This window comes from Helianthus annuus, chromosome 16, assembly GCF_002127325.2.
Source record: "Helianthus annuus cultivar XRQ/B chromosome 16, HanXRQr2.0-SUNRISE, whole genome shotgun sequence".
NCBI lineage: Eukaryota > Viridiplantae > Streptophyta > Magnoliopsida > Asterales > Asteraceae > Helianthus > Helianthus annuus.
The window spans coordinates 93193552-93206897 of NC_035448.2; the positions used below are offsets into that span (position 1 = coordinate 93193552).

Here is a 13346-nt window from a genome sequence, read left to right on the forward strand (position 1 = left end):
CTTGCAGGACCTTAGGTATACTTGGGAGCTTGCACCAGAGGAGAAGCGGATCGTTGTGGACAAGAACTCGTGAATGCTTGTTAAACACTTTTACATTCACACATTGATACTTATGCTTTGGGTTTTACATTTAATGCTTCCGCTACTCAAACAGTGTTTGGTTTGAACACCAATTATGTCTTTGATTATTATTAAATGCTATGTTTGATATAATTGGTGGCTTGATCCTGGTCAGTCACGCCTCCAAGCGGTGGTACTCCGCGTGTGGGATTTTGGGGGTGTGACATTATCGCCGTTGGACAAACGGTCAGAGTAAACGAACTCTCCTGGCACTGGAAGACATGCTGCGAGCATGTGTGTGACTAGCTTTGGTGCAAATTTGAAGGACTCTTACCTATGGTTGAGTACTGTTGCGGCAGTTATCATTTTGGTAACCAGGCAGCTCTGTTGAGGCATTACATAGATGATAAGGCCAACCTTCTTGTTAGACTGAGATGGTTGACAACTTAATTACTGGTCCAGGACTGGTACTTGAAACTCTTGGGAAGGTTGTTTGGATCAGGACTCGATTGGCGGCAACGCGTGACTGTCAAGAAAGCTGATAAACTTGGGAAACGCTGGAAGATCGTTGTAGGCGATCATATCATGTTGAAAATCTCACCCTGGGAGGGTGTGGAACGCTTGGGAAGCGTGGCGAGCTTAACTGACGTCACGATGGACCATTCAACAGTCTGGGAAGAATCGGTAACGTAACCTACAAACTTGAGTTACCTGCTGAGCTGGGTAACATTCATGATGTCTTTCATGTTTCGCAATTGAAGAAGTGTTTGTCTGATGAAACGCTGATTGTGCCGTTTCAAGAGCTCAAGATTGATGACAAGTTACAGTTTGTCGAAGAACCCATAGAGATCATGGACGGGGAGGTCAAGGTGCGCAAACATAGTCGTATCCCGATTGTAAGAGTTCGTTGGAACCCAAGACGTGGACCGGAGTTCACGTGGAAGCGCGAGGACCAGATGAAACTCAAATATCCTCAACTATTTCCTGATGATCAATCTAATTCTAATGTTACTGGTGAACTTCGGGACGAAATTCGTCTTCAAGTTGGGGATGATGTGGCACTTGAGCAAAATCTGCAGCAATCTTGATTTCTCACTTCACTCCTCTGTGCTTACTTGTCAAATTTCGGGATGAAATTTCTTTCAAGTTGGGGATGATGTGACAACCCGAACTTTCAAGGTCAGTATCTCTTTGTCGTGTGATCCTGTTTCTTGTTATTCCTCTTTCGTATTTCTTAGGACGATAAAAATTGGTAAACACATGTGACTGTAATTGGACTGCTAAATGTATTATGTGTTTAAGTAAATATGTGTAAGTGTATGAATTGGGTCCGAACCTTGTGTCGTGTATTTGATTGGGCCGCACCCTAAACATGTGAAACCCATTTGTTTGATTGGCAGCCCAACGCAATGTATGATTGGGCCGCAAGGTGTGTGGTTGTTTGTTTGAAACTCATAGTAACTCGGTTAGTGAAGAAAACCCCAAAACCATTACCCATTTGTTGGCAACCCAATCTAACAGGGCTTAAGCCCATTTCGACCCATGTATCGCCCAAACCAAACTCTTGTTATCTAATCACATGTATTATGGGTGTTTATCAATAACTCTAAACAAAAACAAACCCTATTCACCTCCATATTTCACGTACGGCAGAAGAGGACCCCCCCTCGAGACATTGTCCCAGCTTATTGATTTGTGGTTAGTAATTTCATGTTCACATTAATATTACTCGTTTGATTCTTGTGTATATGTGCCTGATTAATACAAGGTGTTTACGCATGATCCGTGATAACTATGTTACATGATTATATGTTGTCGGCTAGGTGATTTATCAAGTGGATTCGGCTTTATATTGTTTCTTGATTTCTTGTTTTGTTATACATGAACTTGATTAGCAAGTTAGTATGCGTGTATGTGATGTTAGTGTGAGTTAGGTATTATTCGTACATGTATTGATAATGAAACTGTTAAGAACAAAACTAGAAGCATTCATGGTAGCATTGATAAAATAAAGAATGTGTGTATAGATTTCTTTGAGGATGGGGTATTTAGATCAGGATCGAATGGAGGGTTAAGGGTTAGTGGATATTCTTTAATTGGGATTATGAGTGTAATCACGTAAAGGATAATTATTGAATGATGATGAACAAGAACAGGATAGTTATATTGTTGATTTAATTTGAATATTAATTTGTGATGTTAATTTGTGATGTTAATTGGCTTGAGTTTATTTGTTCCAAGTTTCGTTATAATAATCAGAGTTATACAAGATTCCTGGTTCCGAGTCTATGCACATGAGTATTTCAGAATGTATAAGACTTGTGGGCTAAACTCTAGTTACCATACATATGGGCCGAACAAAAATCAAATGAATTATGGGGCCTTATGCATAAGATTAATTGTATTGGGCCTGTTATATTATTAGAAGATACCACCTAGTAGCCCACATTTTGAGGAAAACATAAAACAGATTGGGCCCTGCTCGTTGACAGGCCGCACACCTCATGAAACATTGTGTATTATCTTTCTATTGGGCTGTGATTTAGTGTTGGGCCATAGGTTTGTCACACGATTTGTATACTGTTGAGATGTGGGATTTTAAATTTAGTTATACAAACAAAAGGATATTGGAAGAGCTAAACATCAACTATGTGATATCATAATGTATGTACCGATTGCATGGCATGATCAACTATTACGATTTGTATGATGATATGTGTATGTTACTTGCATAATATGTGGTACAACATGCGTTATGTGATTAAGAAGCTGACTGAACCTAACAGGGACTTTCCCTAGGTGGTATTTTGGGGGTGTGACACTTAAAATAAACTTAGTCGTAAATATCCCTGAACCCGCTAAGTTAACGAGGAATGTTTAACCTAGTTAATAACGGGGAATGTGGGTTTAAAATAAGTAGGTTGTAACCTACTTAATAATTAACCAAACATGAGGGACCAAGTTAGATAACTGGGGAAAAGTTAATTAATAAAACAAAAAAAAATAAAACACACACACACACACACATAGGTGTGTGCGTGGAGATCGACCAGGAGGTGCTCCTATGGAGCTTAAACCCTAAACTCAACAAATCATCAAATTGAAGCTTGATTCAAGGCAAAAATCGATGCATGAATACATAGAAACGATCACCTAGTCGTGGGGATCATAAGGTATGTCATAATACCTAGATTGGTTAAAGTTGAAAATTTAGACAAGTAGGGTACTTGCAAATAGATGGTTGGGTTATGATCCAAAGTCGAAATTAAATGTCTATGTATGTTTAATTTCGTTAGTTAGGATGATATTATGAAAAAACTTGTGTAATATTACTTGAAGATGATTAACAAGTAAACTAGAAAGTGGGTTTTGACTAAATAGTGAAGGTGATGATATGTTTGTCCTAGAAATCATCATAAATGATAGTTGAAGTAAGACACTTGAACAATTTGCAAGATTGAGTATTTGATCATACATGATAGAGGATGGATTTTGATGTTAATCTTGGTAAAAATGACTAGTTATGAACTAGTTAGTAAAGGTGTAAAATTATGCCCATTAGGTGTTTGTTAAAATGCCTAAACGAAAGCTAAATTGTTGAAATTTCGAGTGAAACGCACATTTGAATAATATGGAAAATTATGCGAAATATGAAACGATAAGAGTTCTAAATATCATGTTGATTTAGACTTAATTGTGTAAACCATGTGATCGAAAGTAGTTAACTTTTGATAAGTTAAGTTAACTTATTATGAAGTCGAATAGTAGTTCGACATAGAAAATAAGTAAGGTGGAATAGTCGCGATTTTTATGACTAATCTAACCGCCTTGTAGATATTGACAATAGTTTGACGCTTAACGAGCTAGGTGGAGGCTTGGGAAAGAAGCGGTCAAACGAATCAAGTACGAGAAGAAAAGCGTATGCCGGATGAGAGGTAAGTAAAGCTTACGCCTCTTTACATTATTTACAAATTACTTAGTTGCAAGTAGTGTATATGAATATTACTAAGGTGTTGTTTGTTTTTTCTGAGGTAAAACGTCTGTAGTCTGCGGACCACATCTGCAAACATCTGTAGCAGAAGAGCTGGACCAAACCTCTGCAGTCTGCAAGAAGAAGACTGTTTGTTTGTTACTTCTGCAAACTGAAATAAACAGAAATATAAATAAACTGATTAGTCCATAACAAACACAAAAACTCTAATCAAACAATCTATCAACATGAACAACAATTGTAATCAAACAAACAAAATCTTTAGTCAAACAATTCATCAAGATGAACATCTATATTCCATAACAAACACAGAAAATTAACATAATCATAAACCAAATCAGAATATAAACACCAATAATTAACTTATGCACTAACATTAACCAAAATAACAATTATGAACTAACACATTAAACAATAATGAGAATTGAACCAACAAAAAAAAACAATGCTTAAACAAAATCTAAACGATAAAAAGAACAATCGTAATAAGCATTTAACATAAAAAACCAAATCATTAACAAAAATGAACATACCAGGTCGGAGGTGGAGGGAAAAGGTCAAAGGGGGAGGCAGCAGGTCGGAGGTCGGAGGCGGAAGCAGCAGGTCGGAGGTAGCAGGTCGATGACGCAGCAGATCGGATGCGGAGGTGGTGTCGGAGGCGGAGGAAGTTGAGGTGGTGGCGGAGATGTGGTGGTGGCAGAGGAGGTGAGGTGTGGCTAGGAGGAGTATGCTAGGGTTGGAGAGCTTTTGTATTGAAAGGGCCAGAAGAGATGAGAAGACCCTTGAAGATGTGAGTTCACATCTGCCCCAAGAAGAGGTCTAGAAGATCTTTTTTAATGAAATCACTTCTAAAAAACAAACACACTGCAGACTAAAAGGTCTGCACGTGGTCTGCGTGAGGAAGACATAAGAGGTCTTGAAGTGCTTTTCAAAAAAAAAACAAACACCCCCTAAGTGATTGATATATGATGTTCCGTCACGATTTAATGAGAGTTGGAACAAGGGAAAATGGTAAGAAATCATGAATTATGGAAAAAGAGTAAAATGGTAATTTAGTCATGTAATGACGAACAAATAAGAAACGTTTTTTTTTTATAGTAAAACGAGTTTAAGGAGAAAACCGGGATAGGTTTAAAGGGATGAAATGGTAATTAAATACCATCTCACACGGATAAATGGTCAATTAGAGTAAATGGGTCAAATGGTGTTGTTAACACCATTTGACAATCACTTGTTGAGTTTTGTGATTCACAGGAATTAACATAAGGCTCACGTTACTATTAACTAGCAATTAACAGTGAAAGGTTTGAAATGGGTCGATATTATGACCCGGGCCAGGTACGCATAAATAAGTTGTTAGTTAAACATGCGATTTTTGGTCAAATAATTAGTGGGAGTACTTTGTCGTAAATGAGGGACTAAAAATGACTAAAACGCCCTTGATAGGTAAATCGGGCAAACGACCCTTAGAGGTCGTTTAGATATTAGTATTATGATTATGTAACTCTTAGATATATGTAAGAGTTGTAAGTATGAACCTTCTGGGTCAAACACCTAAGAACGGGTCAATTACGTAGAACGACTATCCAAAGGGTAAAAACTTGGGGAAAAAGGGTTCATTATGTTAAATCCACCACAAAAATAGTTGTGGTGGATTATATGTAGTTATTTAGATATGAGAATGCGAAGTTTGAAAGGGGAAAGGCGAGTTGAAGTTTAAATGCATACCCCCCCCCCCCCTAATGGGTCAAAATGGAATTAAGTGCATTGTTGTGTACTAGACGCGTAACTCATAATAAAATTTCAAACCCGAGCAGAGGATTTGAGTTAAATACATAGGTGTATGTATTTGATTGTTTAAGAAACAAGTTGGTAGTTTTAAATACAAACGGGTCAAAATATTGATTTTGAATAATAAGCCGATTGCTTAAAAATCTAGAATTTTATTAGTTTGAATATTGAGTTTTAACTCCATATGATGGAGAATTAAATTACGAGCGCGTAGGAAAAAGAATGACGCAAAACGGATATGTAGAATGAGAGTTATGAAGTTTCAAAGTTTAAATTTTGGTTTAAGGTTGAGCTAGGCAAGTGCAGCAGCAAGTAAAGGAACCTTCTGTCGAAAATAGGGCGTAGCGTAGCGCGACGCCCCTAGGGGCCAAAAATTGTATGAATTTTGTTGTTTTAACACATGTAACTTGGTTATACACATTTTCAAGCTACCAAAACTAACTTTTACGTTGGTTTTGGATTTAGGTGGCTCTCGCAAGCTCTCGGATGTCGATCAAGCAATGGACAAGAACCGAACACACGTCTGAACAAAGCTTCCGCGTTAATCTAATATGTATTTATTTTTAGTGAACTATGTAAAACACTCGGTATTATATTTTGAATATTATTATAGACATGTGAGTATATTAACTTGGAAAAGTTTTTGTAAAGTCGCATTTTGGCTTTAAAATGCGTATTTTATTATTAAAATCTTGATTAATTGAGACGGGTGTTACATAAATATACGTCAAACACTAATCCTTATAATTTTTTTTAATATTTTTGAGAGTTTTTGTGAATGGATGAGAAAAAAGATAATGACAAAGGTACAAAAAAATTATTTAATTAAAAAAAGAGTAAATTGCCGAAATCGTCCCTGAGTTTTGGGTATGTTTGTCATTTTCATCCAAAACAACTTTTTTTGTACCATATGGTCCTTCACTTTTGGGATTTTTTGCCAGTTTCATCCAAATGTCTGACTTTTTTGCCAAAATCATCCCTGAGATTTGGGTTTTTTGCCATTTTCATCCAAATGTTTGATAGAAAAAAATAAAGCAAATTAGATGTTTGGATGAAATTGGCAAAAAAAATCCCATAAGTGGAGGAGTATATTGTATAAAAAATTTGTTTTGGATGAAAATGACAAACATACCTAAACCTCAGGGATGATTTTTGCAATTTACTAAAAAAATAATTTTTAGTGTAAATATATAAATAGGGATATTCAATGTGAATGCTCTAACATATGTGGTATTGTGGTGAATGAATAACATGAATTTAGGGTAAATTACTTTTTGAGTCCCTGTATTTTATGGATTTTAACTAGTTGAGTCCAAAAGCAAAAAGTTTAATGACCTGAGTCCCCATAAGCATTTTCTTTAATGATTTGAGTCCAAATTTCTAACTTAATCCACCAAGTCTGTTAACTATGAGGGTAATTTGGTCATTTACACATAAAGTACAAGTCTTATATGCATATAAGTACAAGGAACAAGTCTTTAATGCATAAACTTTTAACATATAATATATATAAACACCACCACCCCACTGCCACCGTCGCTGCCGCCCCACTGTCCCATTCAAGATCTTCGTACCCAACAACAAATTTCAAACGAAATTTCTTATATATAAAATTAGGGATTTAATTCTCTTGATCAATTAAACTTCCACAGACTATAATTTTATTTCCAACCACTTTTCTTCATCTACCAATGGCCACTACCCTGAGTCCCTGTAGTTAAAACCCCTAAAACATCAAATTCCATCAAATCAAAATTTTTTTCCATCTTCCAATTAGGGGCTACAAACTGTTATATTTTCCGAAAATAAACTTACTGGAAGCGTCAATGGCGCGTTTACTTCCTCTGTTAACATCTCACACCAGAATCTCTAGTTGTCGATGTATCCCACAATGAGTTATCCGGTGAAATCCCGTCCGATATCGGGAAATTTAGCAGCTTGAGGTTCTTGAACATGTCTAAGAATTCGCTGACTAGTGAAATCCCGAAGACTGTCGGCAAGCTAACGACTTTGGATATTCTCGATTTGAGTGTAAACAAGTTAAACAGAAGCATTCTTGTTGAAATCGGAGGAACAACTTCACTGAACGATCTCGTATTATCGCAGAACTCGCTTTCCGGCAACATTCCGATCTCGTAACCCGTTTGCCAGGAATCGGCGACTAATCGGTATAGAAAGTAGGGACTTCATGATAGAGTTTCGTTTAGTACGCTTGTTGCATCTAATATAAATAGTAATTAACCGTATTCCAGACCAGGAATAGTATGTCACACCCCGAAATATCAGAGCTGGCGTGACTGGACCGGTATCTTCATTGCACAGCGGAAGCAAATAAGCTAAGACTTCTCGAAAATGAACGCCGCTAAGTACTCGAATTCCCATGGGTTCTCCTATTCCAACCGTTCCATAGTTTTGGAAATGCAACCTGAGAAAGAACATGCGAAAAAGTCAACATAAAGTTGAGCGAGTTCATAGTTTGTTTTGAAAAGATTTAAAATAAATCTTTTTGATAACCGGTTTAAAAGTTGTTGAGAAAGCATAGTAAAATCATTTTCTCGGCATGATATATGAAAGTTGTGAGTCTAGCCCACGAGAGTCTTTGTAAACAGGACCAACTCGTCCTCTTACTTGTACATAAGTTGAAAACATCATCAAAGTTTGTAAATACATGTATTATGAGTTTGCGTCAAATGAATATTAAAAACATTTGAAAGTTATAGTGTTATAGTGTTGTAAGTTGGTATGTAAAGCGTCTATGAACATGTTGATCATTAATGTTTCGCGAGGACATTAATAATATACGACTTCCGAATATTAAACGTTTGAAATAAGAATTCCGAATCGTTGACATTTGGAATAAATATAAAAATTACATTTATTTTATAAAAGTATACAAGTTAACGACGTTCGAAATAAATATAACATTATATTTATTATATAAAAGCGTTCGGAATTATCAATGGTCGAAATAATTATAAACATTATGTTTATGTTAAACAAGCATGAGGTTTCGTTAACTTATACCTCGTTTTGTAAATCGTAGATCGCCGTCAAATAAGTATATATTTAAATTTATTTTATAAGAAAAATAAGCTCGAATTCCATTAAGTGTCGTTTTTGAAACTATAAATACGTGTCGTGTTTCGGATTTTTATGAAAATCGGACAGAGTTTCCTCTGTTTTTGGACTAACCCGACAGTAAAAGTCGTCGTATTTTTATCAAAATTCAACAATTTTCAGCAACAATTCAAGCAATTATATCAAATTTTCGCCAAAGCATCGTAATATATAATAAACCTTGTGAAATGCGCCAAAGATAAAACAAAATAACTAAGGTATCGGTCGAGCTCGATTCGCGTAGTCTAAAAATCTAAAAACTATAACGATTTGAACTAAATCTCGCGTCATTAAAACTTTACCGGATCTTCGCTGGCTGTGGTTGACTGCGTTGACAGTCTGTTGACCCGAGTTGACTCGGGTGTTGACCGAGTCAACCGGGTTTGTCCCGAACGCAGCTGAGTTGACTCGAGCCCGACTGAGTCGTGAAACCCGAAACAAATCCAACTCAGACCGAAACTGATGAACCAAACCAAAAGCTGGCTCGTCGAACCGAACCCGAACCACGCTAGATCTGACATGGAACCCGAGACGTCACACGAACCGCTGCTGACTTCTGTTGACCCGAATAGAACCCGAATCAAGATCTGAGATGAACCGAAACACCTGTCAGACTTCTGAACTAACCCAAACAGGTATGATCGTTGACCCGAACCGTTGATCGAACCGAACCACGAACCGCAAGACCCGATCTTGAATCCCGTTGAAACTGAGACCCGAAATGAAGCTTGAACCGACTAACTCGCGACCTATAACTAAAATCCGAGATGACCGATCAACTTAACCAATCCACTGTCATCATCATCAACATCCCGACTCAAATATCATCATCATCAGTGCCGTCGCCGCTGCCGCTGGCGACTCCGGTGCCATCGGCCACCACCGTCACGACCGCCACCACCAACTATACCGCTGAACCGAACCCCGACTGAAACGAAGAGCTTCGATTAAAAAAAAAGAACAAGATTTTTAAGAGAATTAAGACAGAAACGGGGGGGGTGTTTACCGGTGTTTGTCGGAGTCGTAACTGGTCGCCGGAAATCAAACGGCTTCTAGCCGTCGTCAACCACCGGAATCCACCATCGTCGCCTCCTTCGCCGCCGCCGATCAGTCAGAAAGGAGGAGGTGGGTGTTTGTTGGGCTCTTCATCGCCGTGTGCCACCACCGGAGGGTGGTGGCCGATTGTTTTCCGTCGGAGCCGAGAGAGGCGAGAGGGGGAGAGCAGTGAAGGGGTTTGGGTTGCTTTGGTTGTGTCTGTAGGTAGTGATCGAGAGGAGGTTTTTTTTTTTGAGATGTAGGAGATGAAGTTTGAGGGGTGTGTGGTTGTGAGTTGCAGACAAAGTCTTTTGAGAGGATAACTTGAGAGTTTTAGGGGATGCGGCTGATGAAATGTAGTGATATTAGGGTTTGGCTAACTTTTATACATAGGGTTAGTCTATTGGGCTTTGGGCTTGGGCCCGAGGCCCACAAGCCCAATATCGCGACTCAAATGGCCCGTAGTATTTTTAAAGCTCGTTAACACACTCGTGCTCCGTAAAATACAATAATGTATTTTTTTTTTTTTTAAATCGAAATCCCATATAATGTATGCCGGTAGTCGGTTGTCGTGTTCGTTCGTCGGTTACAGTAAATATCGCGTAAAGTCGCGTCGTTAGTGGTTTGTAAACCGTTATTCAATCCGATTTCGACTACGGATAATAAAATTTAAAAATGAAGCGAAATATATCATAACATATTAATATTGGGACCTAACTCGAGTCTGGTGCTTCCGTTTCGTTGTTGATTGTCGGTGTGTTCTTGCAGTTGCGTTTTTCGTTCACGTTTGTGCTTTGTGACATTCGATAGTGCTATAAATTCGCAAAACCAAACTCATAGGTATAAAATATGCGTATAAAAATCATATTTGTCGGTGATGTCAGTAATTCATACGGTTTCAGTTCGTTATCGTTTATCTTTACGTAGAGTTCCCGAAAATCACCATACGCGCACTGTATCGCAGATAAGCGTTCCAAGGCATTCCAGAAGCCTAATCAAGTTAATTCGCGCCATAAACACTGTTTATTATCACCTTAAATGCTTGCTAATCGTGTAATTAAGAGGCGTTAATTACCGGTTGTCACATAGTAAGCAATCCCAAACCTGGGAAAGTGTCGTTTGTTCCGTTTCCCAACCATCGGGAACGCATGCTTTTAGTAAAGTGTGTGAACTCACCTTTGCTTTGCTCGGCAGGTAATTTACTTGTTTTAAAGTTGGTCAACCACGTCGTATTATGGTTACCAATATTAGTTATGTTTTGTATGCAAGTATTTCACGTATTTATACACATATCAAGTAGCACACAAGTATCACGTTTCACATACATACACATCCTTGCACATACGGAGTGGGTGGCCTGATTATAGTGTGCGGTTCCCATATTACAAAGTCAGTGTAACCCCCCGTGTTTTGAAAGTCAAAGTCAAAGTCAAAGGAAGAAAAGATTGCTAATTGCGATCTGTCACTCCTTGCTTAACTATTGATTGTGCACCATTGACTTGTAATCAAATCTTTTAAGTTGTTTGCTTTAGTTGTATTATGTGGAGTATCTATAACAATCGAGGTTTCATCAATGTTAATCGCTAATCGCATCGCAATCTCATTCGCAACTTGAATTATAGATTCTGTATATTGTTTTATGTGTGTGTGCTATTTATGTGTTACTTGTGCATATTTATATTATGTTTGTGGTGATTAATCGGAACGCAATCGCAACTCTATCGCAACGCAATCAAATCGCAAACGCTAAATGCAAGTTATTTATGTTGATTGTATGTTAGATATAGTAATAGTGTAACTATTGTTTAAAACTATCGCATCGCTTACTCGCAACGCTCAACGCACGAAACAAACATCGAAACGCAACTCGCCGGAGACATTCGATCGAATGACCATCTGATCGGATGGCCATCCGATCGAGTTGCCATCCGATCCATCACTTGTGCACCACTTTCCTCTTTTGGACACCTAAAAATACCCCCTGTCACATCACAAACAGTGATGTGATAGCTCTCTCGTCTGACCAGCACGTTCCAGCCCTCTTTTCTCTCGATTTCTCGCGATTCTTGTAAGTTTTCAAATCAAATCTTGTACATCTATCATCTACACACACTTCTTCATCATTCTCTTCTTTGAATCTTAACTTTTAACCATGAAATAAACTGATTTGAGTAGTTCTAGGATGATGTCATCAGGGAGTTCTTATGAACTTCAAGGTTTGGCCTCATTCTGTGACAACTGGCACAAAACCGGTAATTTCCATACAGTTTTAATTATTATTTAATATCTGCAATTATGTGCTTAAATGTCAACATTGTCTGATTACATGCTATACATGTGAATTCATGCATGTTTTATACTTCATATATTGCTTTATACATTACTTTAAGCGTTGCGTCAAAAAGACAAGTAAACTCACCGGTAAGACACACAGTGTCAGCAAATCTACAGGAAGCAGTCAGATAATAGAATTAGGGCCTAGGAATAGGTCCAACATCTAAAATACATTAAAACCCAAGTGTGGATACAAGGGTTAACATATAAACTTTCCGGAAGCTAAACTATGCACTAAAAAGACACCCGAAACGCACTTTAAATGCAGAATTATGCATAAATCAGCACTAATTCAGCTATAATCAGCTTTTAAACACATTAATATCATGTAGAATTTATGTTTTATTGTCTAATATAACTTACAAAGTGTCGGGAATTAAAACTGCCACAAAAGGTGCTTCATACTTAGTGAAACTACGCAATTCAGCACTTTAACGAACCGTAACGAACCGAACAACCGGACAATAATCGGGACATCAAAATTTGACTAGAAGTAATGTTTTTATGATATTAAACTAGTATGGGTGCTAGAACACCTTAAAAATCTTAAAAACCCCTAAACACACTTAAACTAAGTTAAACCCCCCTTGTTTGCACTTTAAACCCTCAACTTCCCAAATTTTACACTTTACCCCCCCCCCCCACCATAACCAGCCCCAAAGGGACCCACGTACTTTTGATTATTATAATTAACTTGGTTCCCTAACTAGATGGCATAAAATCTATAAGAAAGATCATGTGTTGGAAATAAGTTTATTTAAACCAAAGGATCTTTTTCATAATCACCTACATCTAAAAACCACCCATCTTCTTCCCCCTTTTGCTCTCTTGGTCTCGGCTCATTACTCCCACACATAACCCACCATTTTCAAGCTTCAAGCTCACAATCCAAGCTTACTAGAAGGTGTATGGAGGCCATCTAAGAAGGCGTATGGTGCTAGAAGTGGAAGGACCTCACTTAGGAGCTTTTAACCTCTCATTTTCTTCCTTGATCATCACCTTCATTCTTGTGCCACTT

At 37.8% G+C, this 13346-nt stretch overlaps 1 long non-coding RNA gene across 3 annotated transcripts; it reads right to left on the reverse strand.

The window, feature by feature from the left end:
- Positions 1 to 7251: 7251 nt before the first annotated feature.
- LOC110915018 lies at positions 7252 to 10361 on the reverse strand. 3 transcript variants are annotated; one of them, XR_004884608.1, is made up of 4 exons: positions 9966 to 10361; positions 9262 to 9887; positions 7658 to 8267; positions 7252 to 7553 (listed from the first exon to the last, which is right to left on the reverse strand). It is a non-coding gene; the product is annotated as an uncharacterized LOC110915018 (long non-coding RNA). The 3 variants fall into 3 exon arrangements; XR_004884607.1 differs by having other exon boundaries at positions 7252 to 7568; XR_002578692.2 differs by having other exon boundaries at positions 7428 to 8267; positions 9966 to 10359.
- Between the last annotated feature and the right edge of the window lie 2985 nt (positions 10362 to 13346).